Raw genomic sequence first — 12,575 nt, 5'->3', positions numbered from 1 at the left:
CTGATGAACCTAGTGACAGGGCAGGAATAAAGATGTAGACATAGAGAATGGACCTGAGGACATGAGGTGGGGAGGGAGAAGCTGGGGAGAAGTAAGAGTAGCATGGACATATATACACTACCAAATGTAAAATAGATAGCTAGTGGGAAGCAGCAGCATAGCACAGGGAGATCAGCTTGGTGCTTTGCAATGACCTAGAGGGGTGGGATAGGGAGGGTGGGAGTGAGGCTCAAGAGGGAGGGGATATGGGGATATATGTATGCATATGGCTGATTCACTTTGTTGTACAACAAAAACTAACACAGTATTGTGAAGCAATTATACTCCAATAAAGATGTATTAAAAAAATTAAAAATAAATAAATAAACTATAATCAATTACTATTGCTTGTAGTTACATCTATTTATACTTTTTTTGTTTCAGCTGGAAACAGAAGTGAGTTTCATGTAGGGGTATTTGGAGAGGTTTCTTCCAGACAGCCAAATATTTATATTATTCTAATTCTAATTATAAAACTTTGTAAGGAAATGACATTATTATCGTAAATTTTAGAGTTACTGATATAAACTAAGATATCCTTAAGATGGATATACTATAGACAGTCATTTTTTATTATTAATCCTGCCTTTTAAATCACTAAAGAGTAATAATAGTAAAAATAAAATGTATTATGGTGACTATTATGTGCTTATATTAAGCACTTATATTAAATTTCATAACAGCTGTTTGAATCAGTTACCTTTGCATGTATGAAGAAAAGCACAGAGAAGTTAAACAATTTGCCCAAGATCACATAGTGTTGGGGCCTGTATTTGAATCTCATTGCTCTGGTTCCCAAACCTATCCTTTTCCCCACTGCTTATAAGGTTCAATTCTGCTTGCTCTTATTTTACTTTTTATCCCCAAATTAGTTTATTTTATTAAATAGAGACTTGTTTTTTCTTCCTATAACATCTCCCTCTACTTGGTTCAGTTTCCAAAAAAAATCAAATGACTATACAAATGAACTGGAGCAGCAGTGAGACATTCTCACAGCTGCTGTCTCTTGTATCTTCCCATTTATTTTCCTTGTGATTTTTTTCTTTTTTTAGAAACCATTTTGTGCATTTTAATTATATCACATGGAATCAAATATTTCTTCAAAACATTTACAGGTATTATGAAGATATGAAATAGTTACTCAATTCTATATACTGTCTTAATGGTGGAAAGAAAAACTTCCCCAATAGCAAAGTTTAGATTATTAGTCATAGACCATAATTACACTCATCCCTAAGAAGTTAATGTTATTCATATTTTTAAGATCTGTAAGGTTGTTAAATTCAAAGAAGGAAAACATTAAAAATTTGAAGAAGTAAAATTTAGTCTTGTCCCCTATCTTCAATGATTCAGGAATGAATATATATATTTTTAATTGATCAAATAGCAAACAGTTCCAGTAGACCCCAGGCATAGTTTGTAAGAATTTAACAATTCTTGGTACACACAGCTATCTGTCCAAGCAACCACATAGAGAAAAATATATATATTTATATAACTAACAATATGCATAATATTTGGGGAGAGGTGGTCTTTCACTTCAGTGGCACACCTTTCCGGTGGACTTGCATGTTTGTCTGGCCCTTCAGTCTCTTAAACTCATGGGAAACTTCCAAGCAGAAAAGAAATAAAACCACATTATAAGATGTTTTTCCAGATATGACTTCCAGTGCATTAGAGGGATAAAGTTTTGGTTGTGATTTAGGGAATTGTGTCACTTTGCGATAATGTTGAAAGAGGGAAAAATTGTTAAACATTTCAGTAAAATTATGACAGTTTTATTTTTCAATAAAGACTGCCATCTCTTTCATATTTTAAATAAAATGTATTCACAAAGGAAAGTTGACCATTTATTCTTATAATGGGATGTTCAATTTATTTCACATGGCTAAAATATCAAAGAAACCAAGATCTGAAAAGGGAAACCTACCTTTTCTCTTGGATAGCTGAAAAGGGAAAGAACAGCAAATCAATAAAGTATTTTCTCAGGAGAAATTCATTTATGAGGATCTCAGAAGCACACCAGTTTTATTTAAGCTTTAAATATGGCTCTGTTTTAAATTTTTATTATTTTGTTTTTTGTTTATTTTTTTTCAAAGATAATTAAAATACCATATGCTAATGGTAGAAAACACCAAAAGTTTAGGTCAGACTTAACATAAGTTATATTTATTTTGGCCCAATATCACAAAGCTCTCACTATTTATAATAGTAACTATAACATCTGTCAAATAAGTTGTTTCACCTCTTACAATATGATATACTTACTTTGTCATGTAACGGAATAACATATATCCAACTCAAATATAGCACAGTTACCTAATGACATAATTATAATTTAGCATGCATCATTTATTAATTTCAACTTTCTTGCATTCAACTTCCAGCAGTAAGATGTAGAGATGTTGTATTTGCATGATATACCAGGAATACACCAGAATAGACCTCACTAACAGGGACCAGCAGAGACTTCCTTTCCTTAAATCCAAAGGCTATTATATTTTTAGTCATCAGTTTATTGATTGTTTAGCACTATTAACACATTGGAATACTTCCTCTCTCTTGAAAGAGTATCTTTCATGTGATGTTGGTTTTCTCCTACTTTTTTCAGTTATTTTCCTGACTCTTTACAGGTTCATTGTCTTCTATCTAGCTAAGAATTTTTGAAATTTCTTAAATCTATTCTAGATCCCAGTAATCTCAATGCATGGTGTGCAAACAGCAGCAGCAGTAGCAACTTAGAACTCATTAGATAAATAAATTCTGGGGTCCCATCCCAGACATGCTGAACGACAAGCTCAGAGTGGAGGCCAGAAATCTGTATTTTAACAAGTGATCCAAATTATTCTAACGCACACTAAAGTTGAGAACTACTCTTCTGCATTGTCGTCTCTCCTCCGTATTCTCATCTCAGATCTACTCACATAAAACCATGTTCTTTCTTTTAAAGTAGGAGTGAACAAATTTTTTCTGTAAAAGATGAGATATCTTTTATGCTTTGTGGATCATACCATCTCAGTCTCAACTGGTCAACTGTGTCCACAATATGTAAATGAATGCATATAGTTGTGTTGCAATATAACTTTAGCTACACTGAAATTTGAATTTCATATTATTTCATGTGGCATGAAATACTATTCTTCTTTGGTTTTTTTCAACCATTTTAAAAAAGTAAAAACCGTACTTAGTTTGTCAGATACACGAAGGAGACAAGAGGTTTTCCAAATTTTGCACAGAGGCCACAGTTTGCCCATTTCTGCTTTAGAGCCTTCATATGCATGATGGTTAATTTCATGTGTCCACTTGGCCATGTGGTACCCATTTGTTTGGTCAAGCACAAATGTAGATGCTGCTGTGAAGATATTTTTTAGATACGATTAACATTTAAATCAATAGACTTTAAGTAAAGCCTCTATGTGTGAGTGTGAGTGGGTCTCATTCAATCAGCTGAAGGTCATAAGAGAAAAGATTCCCTAAAGAGGAAGAAATTCTGCCTCCAGACTGCCTTTGGACTCTAGACTGCAACACCGACTCCTTCTGGAATTTTCAGTCTTCCCTATTAATTTCAGACTTGATAGTCCCCACAAGTGCATGAACCAATTCCATAAATTCTAATCTATATATTATCTATCATCTAATCCATCTATCTATCCTCTTAGTTTTGTTTCTCCAGAGAACGTTGACTAAAATGCTACTCAGATGTGATCTGTGGACTAGCAGCATCAGCATCATCAAAAAGCTTGATAAAAATGAAGAATCTTGGGCTCTACTTAGGTCCCACTGACACTGAATTTACATGTTAATGACTGTCATGGTGATTTGTGTGTACATTGCAATTTCAAAAAAGTTGCATTTGAGTACTCTTCTGAGTTTAAAAGTATACATTTATTAGTGTTTGTTTTTGTTTTGTTTTTTTTTTGCGGTGCGCGGGCTTCTCACTGCCGCGGCCTCTCCCCTTGCGGAGAACAGGCTCCAGACGCGCAGGCTCAGCGGCCATGGCTCACGGGCCTAGCCGCTCCGCGGCTTGTGGGATCCTCGCGGAGCGGGGCACTAACCCGTGTCCCCTGCATCGGCAGGCGGACTCTCAACCGCTGCGCCACCAGGGAAGCCCCTATTAGTGTGATCTTATTAGGTTAATAGCTAGCTTTCCTACTAGGTTCTTATTCCATAAGCATAGAATCCTAACTTACATGACTATCCTAGTTGTACCTTAGTAACAGCACAATATTATATCTTAGGCTTGTACTCCGTTGTATCCTACATCAGGGGTCCCCAGCCTGGTCTGAGGCCTGGTAGGAACGGGGCTGCACAGCAGGAGGTGAGCGGCGGGCTAGCAAGCGAAGTTTCATCTGCTGCTCCCATCGCTCGCATTCCCACCTGAACAATCTCCCCACCACCACCCGCCCCCATAGAAAAATTTTCTTCCATGAAACCGGTCTCTGGTGCCAGAAAGGTTGGGGACTGCTGTCTTAGATGACAAGCCTAGTTTGGGGCCCAAATTTATTGAACTCCCCAGCCCTGAAAACTAAATGCAAACATGAAGAAAATCACAATTAATATTAGGTAGTACAGCATGTAGGATCGATTTAAATCCCTATAATTTTTATTTTACCATAACTAATATTTCACATTCCATAAGTATGCTTCCTATAAGAAGTTTTTACTTACATAGGAATGAGTAGATTATTAAAATGACCACAAATAGGATGTTAACAAAACTATCATTCAGAGGAAGCATACATATTTTGCAATTCATATTTACAAATAACACACAGGTTGTAGTACCAGTTTTCTTTGATTGTTAATCTAAGGTCAAAAGATATTAACCACAGGAAATTTCTTTGTTTGTCTCCATATAACAATCTCTCCAAAATAGTCTGTAGAATTAGATATTAGTCCTATAGTTTTGCTTCATCACAGTTCCTTGCTATAACTCTTATTTTTGTTTGTTTTTAATAACAAAGAGCAGATTTGTCAGATTTTCTTTGATGTATTAACCATGATGATCTTATGATCTGTTCTTATTTAATGGAGAAGTTACTTTGGGCTTTCAGGGGCCCCAGTAAGGCAATGCATGCATTTGGGTCAATAGTTAATGTTCTTTCTATAGTCTTCCCTGTACCCTCAGATTTCTTTTCAGAATTGATAGAGCAAGACAAAAATATGTTATTTCTTCTTAACATTGTACAACCTCATATAACAATTTAATAAGATATCCAGAAACATATGATTTCCGGGCAGTTTCCAGATAATATGGCCTAATGTCATCATGTATGTTTTAAAAATTGGGCTTTTCAATGAAACTCATAGTTACAACTCAGGAATGACAGTAAAAATGCTCTGGTACTTTGGCTATTATGTTAAGATTTTCAATCATAGATAAAACATAAAGAAGTGATATAATTTTAAAATATATATATATTTTTAGTTAGATTAGCCCACATCCCTCTAATTGCTATCGTCCTTTTGTCTCACAATACCAAAAAGAGAAAACTCAATCAAAAGGAATATTCTCTGGAGGGTAATCCATAATAAAACCTATTTTTCTGTTTCTATATTAAAGGAAAAAAAAAAAAAAACATAGCCACAGAAGATGAGATATTCAAGTCTACTTACCAGAATACAGTAATAGAATAAACATGGAAACAAGATTAAAAAAGCTTTTAAAACTATACTCATTTTTCTTCATTATTTTTTAATGTAATCCCAAGGAATATACTTAGTTTTCACAGTGGTGAATTTCTGAACCTAAGGAAGTTAGAATTCTCTTCTTGATAACGGGTAGATGTATGCTCTTTTCAGCAAAATGAGTCAGACTGTGTTGCAATTTCATCAGCTACCACACCAACTTTGAAGGACAGGTGGGTGGCTTAATGATTTCCTCTATTCGTTTTTCATCCTGCGTGTGTCTTGTCTGTTTTCCTTTTTGTTTTTCTTTGGTTTTTGTCTCTATGGCATTGTCATTTTTATTAAGTGGTGCTATGTAAAAAGATATACTTTTAAAAACTTACTCTAAGATGTAATACTCATTTTGAAGCAAGTATAGAAAAGGGTTTTCAAATAAATGTAAAAGATATAAAGGACTAAGGATATTAAGTATTTGGGGAAGTAGAAATCTGACAATGCATATAATTGAAGGAAAAGAAACTTGTTGCTCCATTCACATTGCTAAGTTTATACAAAAGAAGAAGGAAATATATATTCCAAAGGCCTTGCTCTTACTTAACAAACTAGGGAAAAATGTGTAATAGTAGAAAGAAGAGTTAATTCCCCCAGGGACACCCCTCAAGGAATGGAGGGAGGGATCTAGTGAATAGGTGCCCCAGCCTCTATGCAGCATCCACCCACTGAACCTCACCCTTCTGTTCCCTTGGACTCTTCCAGCAATAAGCTAAGACATTGCTAGCACCATCTCTTAAATTTTGTTCTTGGTATTATTCTTGTTGATGGATTTAATTAATTAATTAATTAATGGATAAAATAAATTAATTAATTTTTGTTTTTGTTGACTATACATATCTTCTCTACAATATTTTTTACTTCAAATCCTTACAAAAATACAGACTTCAATTCTTATTTTTATCTATCTCTAACATGACTTCTTTTTCTGACACATCCTGAGAGATCAAAAAAAGCCCTAGAAACACTCTTACAATAAACGAATAATGTGAATACTATACACTTTACTGAAGCCTAAATCTTAAATGTTTAAGCTAGTTATAAACATGATTTTCAAATAAACCTGATTAGTTAATGATCCATTTGTAGATTCTATTTTGAATGTCTTCAAATTTCTGCCTGGCAAGTAAGGGGCAGTCACATATATGCGTCCCACATCCTCTCACAACTGTGGACTCTTACAGTACTGTCACAAGGCCAGTAAAAGATGACCTCAGCAATGTAACAGCAAGGACACTTCAAAATCTTTCCAAAGAATTGGCCTTAGAACACTTGAATTAGGGTATATAAGAAGGCATATCATAAGTGCTTTGATAAAATAACTCCAGTGAAGTATCTATACATTTACAGAGAAACACTTTTTGTTTGTTTGTTTGTTTGTTATACCTCAGTACAGCAAATCAGTCCTTGAGTGCAAACCACGAATCCTGCCTCAAGTGATTTTTTTTTTTAAACTGTGAATCTCAGAAGCCTCCAAGTGATGAAGACTTTGTAAAACAAAAACAAAGACAACTTTATGACTCACTGTTAATAGCCTTGCCAAGTTGTTTTTGTTTATTTAGTTGAGCTTTTAATATCTTTTTTTCATTTTCCCTATATATAAAATAAGAGATGTTGGTTACTAAGGTTCTTACCAGCTAGAAAATATAAAGTTCTGTGATTTGTGTAGAATTGTGTAGAATACAGAGCAGATTTTACCTCTGTATTATGCATGTTTAATTTATCACATATTTAGGGTAAACTCATTCTTACTCAAAGTATAATATCTATTTTTTTTTCTAGAAATCCATTCATTATTTAAGCATATGTTTATGGAACATATTGGAAACTACATGATAAGATGATGGAGGTAAGATAGCATTAGTGAAATTCTATACTACCCATAGACCTTTAGTAAGAAAGAGTAGAAACTTCTTTCATTTAGTATACTGTGAATTATAATTTACTGGGCAGTATATTTTTCTTTGAATAAACTACCATACAGAGGTTTTGTCTTTCTTTAGAGGATCTTAAAAAGCCTCCCTCAATTTTCTGTGAATTTTTTTTTTTCTGACAGTACTTGAATTCAGCTCTCATGGCCTGGAACATGCACTATTATAAAAGCTTCTTAACCAAAATATTTGCCTTTAATCTCTTCTATTTCCAATGCCTTTCATTCAGCCACTGAATAAATCCTTAAACATTGTTCTCATGGTGTCAAAACTTTAACATTCCTTCATTACCTACAAATAAATTCCTAATCAAGAAATATCATTCAAGACCCTTGCCATTTGATTCTAGGTTACCATTCTTTCCTCCTTTTTCACACTTCTAATACATGTTTTTAGCTATTTAGTCATGCTCAACAGCCTTTGCATTTTGCATGTATTTCCACCTGTCCGTAGTGTTTCCTTTGCTTGTGAGTATCACCTTCTCATTTCTAAAACTGAAGTAATAAGGCCTCAATCTCATTGGATGACCTTACCTCATACTGCAGAGAGAAAATAGATGTAATTGTTTAAGGACTAACCCCTATCATATTTACCAATCTATATTTTCTTTATTACATTGGGGTCATTAAATATGGTATTCAGGTTCCTATACAAATCCAACCCCTTTCCGTACACTGGAGCCCATTCTTTTTTACTTTCTCAAGGTCTTTGCATCAAAGTTATTCCCCTTCTTGTCTGAATCATAATTTTCTCCCTCCCTACTGCATCATTATATCAGCGTGAAAAATATGACCCATTTCTGGCACACAGGTTGCAAAGCTCTGCATCTAGTCTGGTTTATGATTCTAAGCTTTCTCAATCATATATTAAATTTTCTCAACACAGTAGTTTATATCAATGAAGCACATGATGATTCCTGTTCATTGAAAACAAAACTAAAGACACACATAGCATATTTTAAAATTGGATAGGTTTATTATCACACAGAATAAGTGAAAAATTATGTGGCATAGTAAACTACAAAATGCTGGCATATAATTAAAAGGTAAATGTTGACATAGAATTTTCTGATCATAAGAAGAGTAGATGTAGTGTTTGATGGGTAGTGTGGAAAAATGAGATCCTTGCAATTTGCCAAGTTGACTTTCCTATATACCTTGTTTAAGAGCTATTTTACTTAATAATTCAATGATTTTCCTAGTAAAATAATTTTCTTCACTTGAGTGAAATTCTCATGTGAACTTGAAAATTTACAAGGAGGAAATAATGTATAGTGAATTTTCGTCCAGGCCTCCATGTTCTGAATATCTGGACAAGAAACCATGTCTAAGGATAAGAGAGTCAATCTTTATGTCAACAAATGATAAAGGTAAAAGCATGACTCATATATAAATACAAAACAACCACCTGTCAAAGATCTTATTTTACTCAGTAATTGATAAGGAAACAGTAAGATGCTAAAACTGGTTCATTAGATTTCTAAGAATAGACATGTATATAGGCAATTGGGAATACTAAAATAAATTTGCTAATCTATGCAAAACTGCTCAATATCAAAAAGAAATTAAAAGGTGATATTTGGGATTATCTCTACCACCCTGGTGGGTTGGGCTGGAAATCAATTGCATCACCACCAGACACAATTAATTATCAACTTTGTGAACAGGAATGACTTGCATCACCATGAGCCTTCCAAGTTAACTTCCATCTGTACAGAGTTGTATAACAGACCAGTAAAGACAATGAAAAGCGTACATACCCATAGAACCAGATTGCCCCCAAATGTCCACTAGCAACATCTTGCATTCCACAGAGAAGACACCCAGTAATCATTTACTCATTTCAAAGCCTTCTACATTTTTTCTGTTAAAAATATGTTCCACAAAGGGGGCAGCCTATAGAGACTTAACTACGGAAGATGACAAAAAGAAATCAAGTCTGACGTTTCCTGGTCTTTAATGCCCAAGTAGACATACAGTTATCAAAATAAGACATCTGATCTACACTAAATTTACTATAAACAGAAGCAGACTTCTGGACTGGAACTTTCTTTGATGATCCTTCCTTCTACTTCTGTTTATATACGTGCTAACAGAAATATATATTACTAATTGAAGTTATAATTCAAATATAACTAAAAAATCTCAATTTTAGTGGTCAGTGTTACTAATTTTTAATGTAAAATAAACATCAATACTACATTTCTTAGGGAAACATTATTTAAGAATATATAGAAAAATCCATGATCACTCTTGTCATCATATTTATTTTGATATCCTCAAATTTTGAAAACACCAATTCGCACAAACTGTCAGTACAGACAATAAGATCTAACTTTACTTAGAAATCAGAGTTTTATTTAGTTATTTTAATTCTGTTCTGATCAGAATCCAATGAGATAAATCTGAAAAAGTCATATAATAAAAAAAGTGAAAGATTTATTTCAGTTTTTCAAAAATTATATCATTCATTGGTAACATTCAAGTAGTTCCCAACTGAGAATTCTATATTATTTTCCATGGATTTTCCTTTCAAGTCAAAGAGAAATCTCTCATTCTACTTCCCTTTTTGCATTTTCTAGTAATGTGAACCCTTTCATTAGGCATTAACCTCCCTGAAACCATTAAGCCCTTTGCATTAATTCACAGTGAAAAAGTCTAGATGGTTCACTGTTGAAAAGGTCCATATCTGTGTTGTATTGTTTTTCCATCAGGATTATTAATACTATAAGAAAATTGCTCACAAAGGCATTCTCCTCCTTACTGCATTTTAATAAGCTGCTTATGCAAAGCAGGTGTCTGCAATTGTTGTGTTGCTAAGAGGGGTACACACATCAATCCAAGGGATAACAGGTGAATCTGCTTCAGCTGAGTCATTTACATGTCTCTATAAAATATGTATGGCCAAATTTACATATTAATGTAAATAGCAATAGTTAGATGTTCCTTTTGGCTCATTTTGAGAGATAATAGGAAGAAAGATACTAGGGATTTAGAAAGATTATCCTGAAATTCTCATTAAAGCTATACAATACAGGTGCGAAAGTAAAATGCATGCAGATTAAAAAAAATATTCTAAGCATTTTGAGCTCTAAAACCACTCAGAATTTCTCTCAAGAGCATACATTTAATGTGTTTGAATTCTAGGTCATCACTTTGCAAAAAGTTCAGGCACAAATTACTTGAAAATTCTGAGATTTACATAAAATTGGTAGCAGTGTTAGATGTTATTCTATGGGATTCAGGCTATGGCTTTTTTCTTTATATTGTACAGGACATTTACTATGCTCTTAGCCTGAGAGATACCAAAAATTCTCTCCAGAATTGGAGAAAAGTGATTATAAACAGGAATTGGACCTTTTAACTTGGGTGTACAAAAAGCAATATACTCTTACTCAGTACTTTCTGCTAAAGCTTGTGAGAAATGCAGAATCTCTGACTCTTCCCCAGACCTAAAGAATCATGATTTGCATTTAACAAGATGCCCAGGTGATCCATATGCATATTAAAGTTTGAGAATCACTGCTTTAAATGGATTCATGCCTTCCACCTTGCGTGACTTCAACCCATTCTTCACGAAATGAGTTCTCAATGCTGAGAAACTGCAACATTATCACAGTCTATTCTAATATGAAAAAATTCTCAAACAAAAAATAATTGAAAACTATAGCTCAATACTGCGACCATATTGATTTTACTAAAAGATACACTAGATGATCTTTCTGTTTGACTATGTATAATTGTTTCCACTATGTCTTTAAAATAAAATCCAACCCCTGGTATACAAGACCTATAATGACCTGGGCACAGCCCAAACATGTCACAATCACATATAAATTTTGTTCTCTAGACATAGTGAACGCTTGCAATTTATGGAACTCCTACTGTCTTTCTTGCCTCGGCATTGTTCACATACACGTTCTTCTGGCTGGAATGCAATATCCACCTCTTTCTGCCCCTCTTTCTCCATCTGATGAACCTTCTATCAAGTGTATGCACTGTGAAGCCCTAACTTCAAACTCTCCTTACTATACATTTCATTTATATTTCTATGAGATCCCCCTCTGAAACTCCAATATACATATTAATATACATGTGTATGTTCAAATCTGATTTACACTGTAGACATAAAGACAGGAGAGTTATTCCATTTATCTTTATATCCCTATGCCATAGACATAGTAGACTTTAATATGTGAAAGAATGCATGAAAGAATAAAAGAGTATTCCAAATAACTTCCAGTTTTTTATATTCATGTTTAGCCTTAGCATGTCATGACAATTAGAAGTTCATGTATAGTATATTCCCCATTGATAGAGGATCTGAATAGTACCTTGAAAGAATAAACTATCTCTGCTTTCCCACTCTTAGAGCCTTAAAAAACATAAGAAGAAAGAGAAAAAAAGACACATCTGGTTTATATCACACATCTCTTATCTGTACAAGAATTTGGAAGTCTATCATGATAGAATATCTAGTACTAACCAAATGCTGGTTTCTCTGTTATTCACAAAATACCTACTACCTTCATAAGCAATACAGTTATCAAAAGGAAAACCCAAGTCTACTTCCCGAAAAATGTAAAAGAATGCATTGTTAAAATCCTTTGAAGGACTCTTTCAACCTTGGTATTATATCATTCTATAATGAAATTTAGATAAGCAAGTTGTTTTGCATAAACATAAAATAAATACAGAGAGAATAAAAAAGAGTAATGCTAACAGCACACTCATTTATTTCTATAATATCCTAGAGATATTTTGGAACATCTGAATAGATATAATTTTCAGTAGTTCATTACAAATTACCTTATTGCAATTATCTATAACTGGTTATATTATTATTGGTTCAATGTAGAACCCGTATGTATAATTTAGAATGCGAGATGAACCAATGGGATTTTTACTGTTTCTTGGAACACTTAAG

Source organism: Lipotes vexillifer, unplaced genomic scaffold, assembly GCF_000442215.2.
Source record: "Lipotes vexillifer unplaced genomic scaffold, Lipotes_vexillifer_v1.1 scaffold175, whole genome shotgun sequence".
Taxonomy (NCBI): domain Eukaryota; kingdom Metazoa; phylum Chordata; class Mammalia; order Artiodactyla; family Lipotidae; genus Lipotes; species Lipotes vexillifer.
This window is presented reverse-complemented; position numbering follows the sequence as displayed.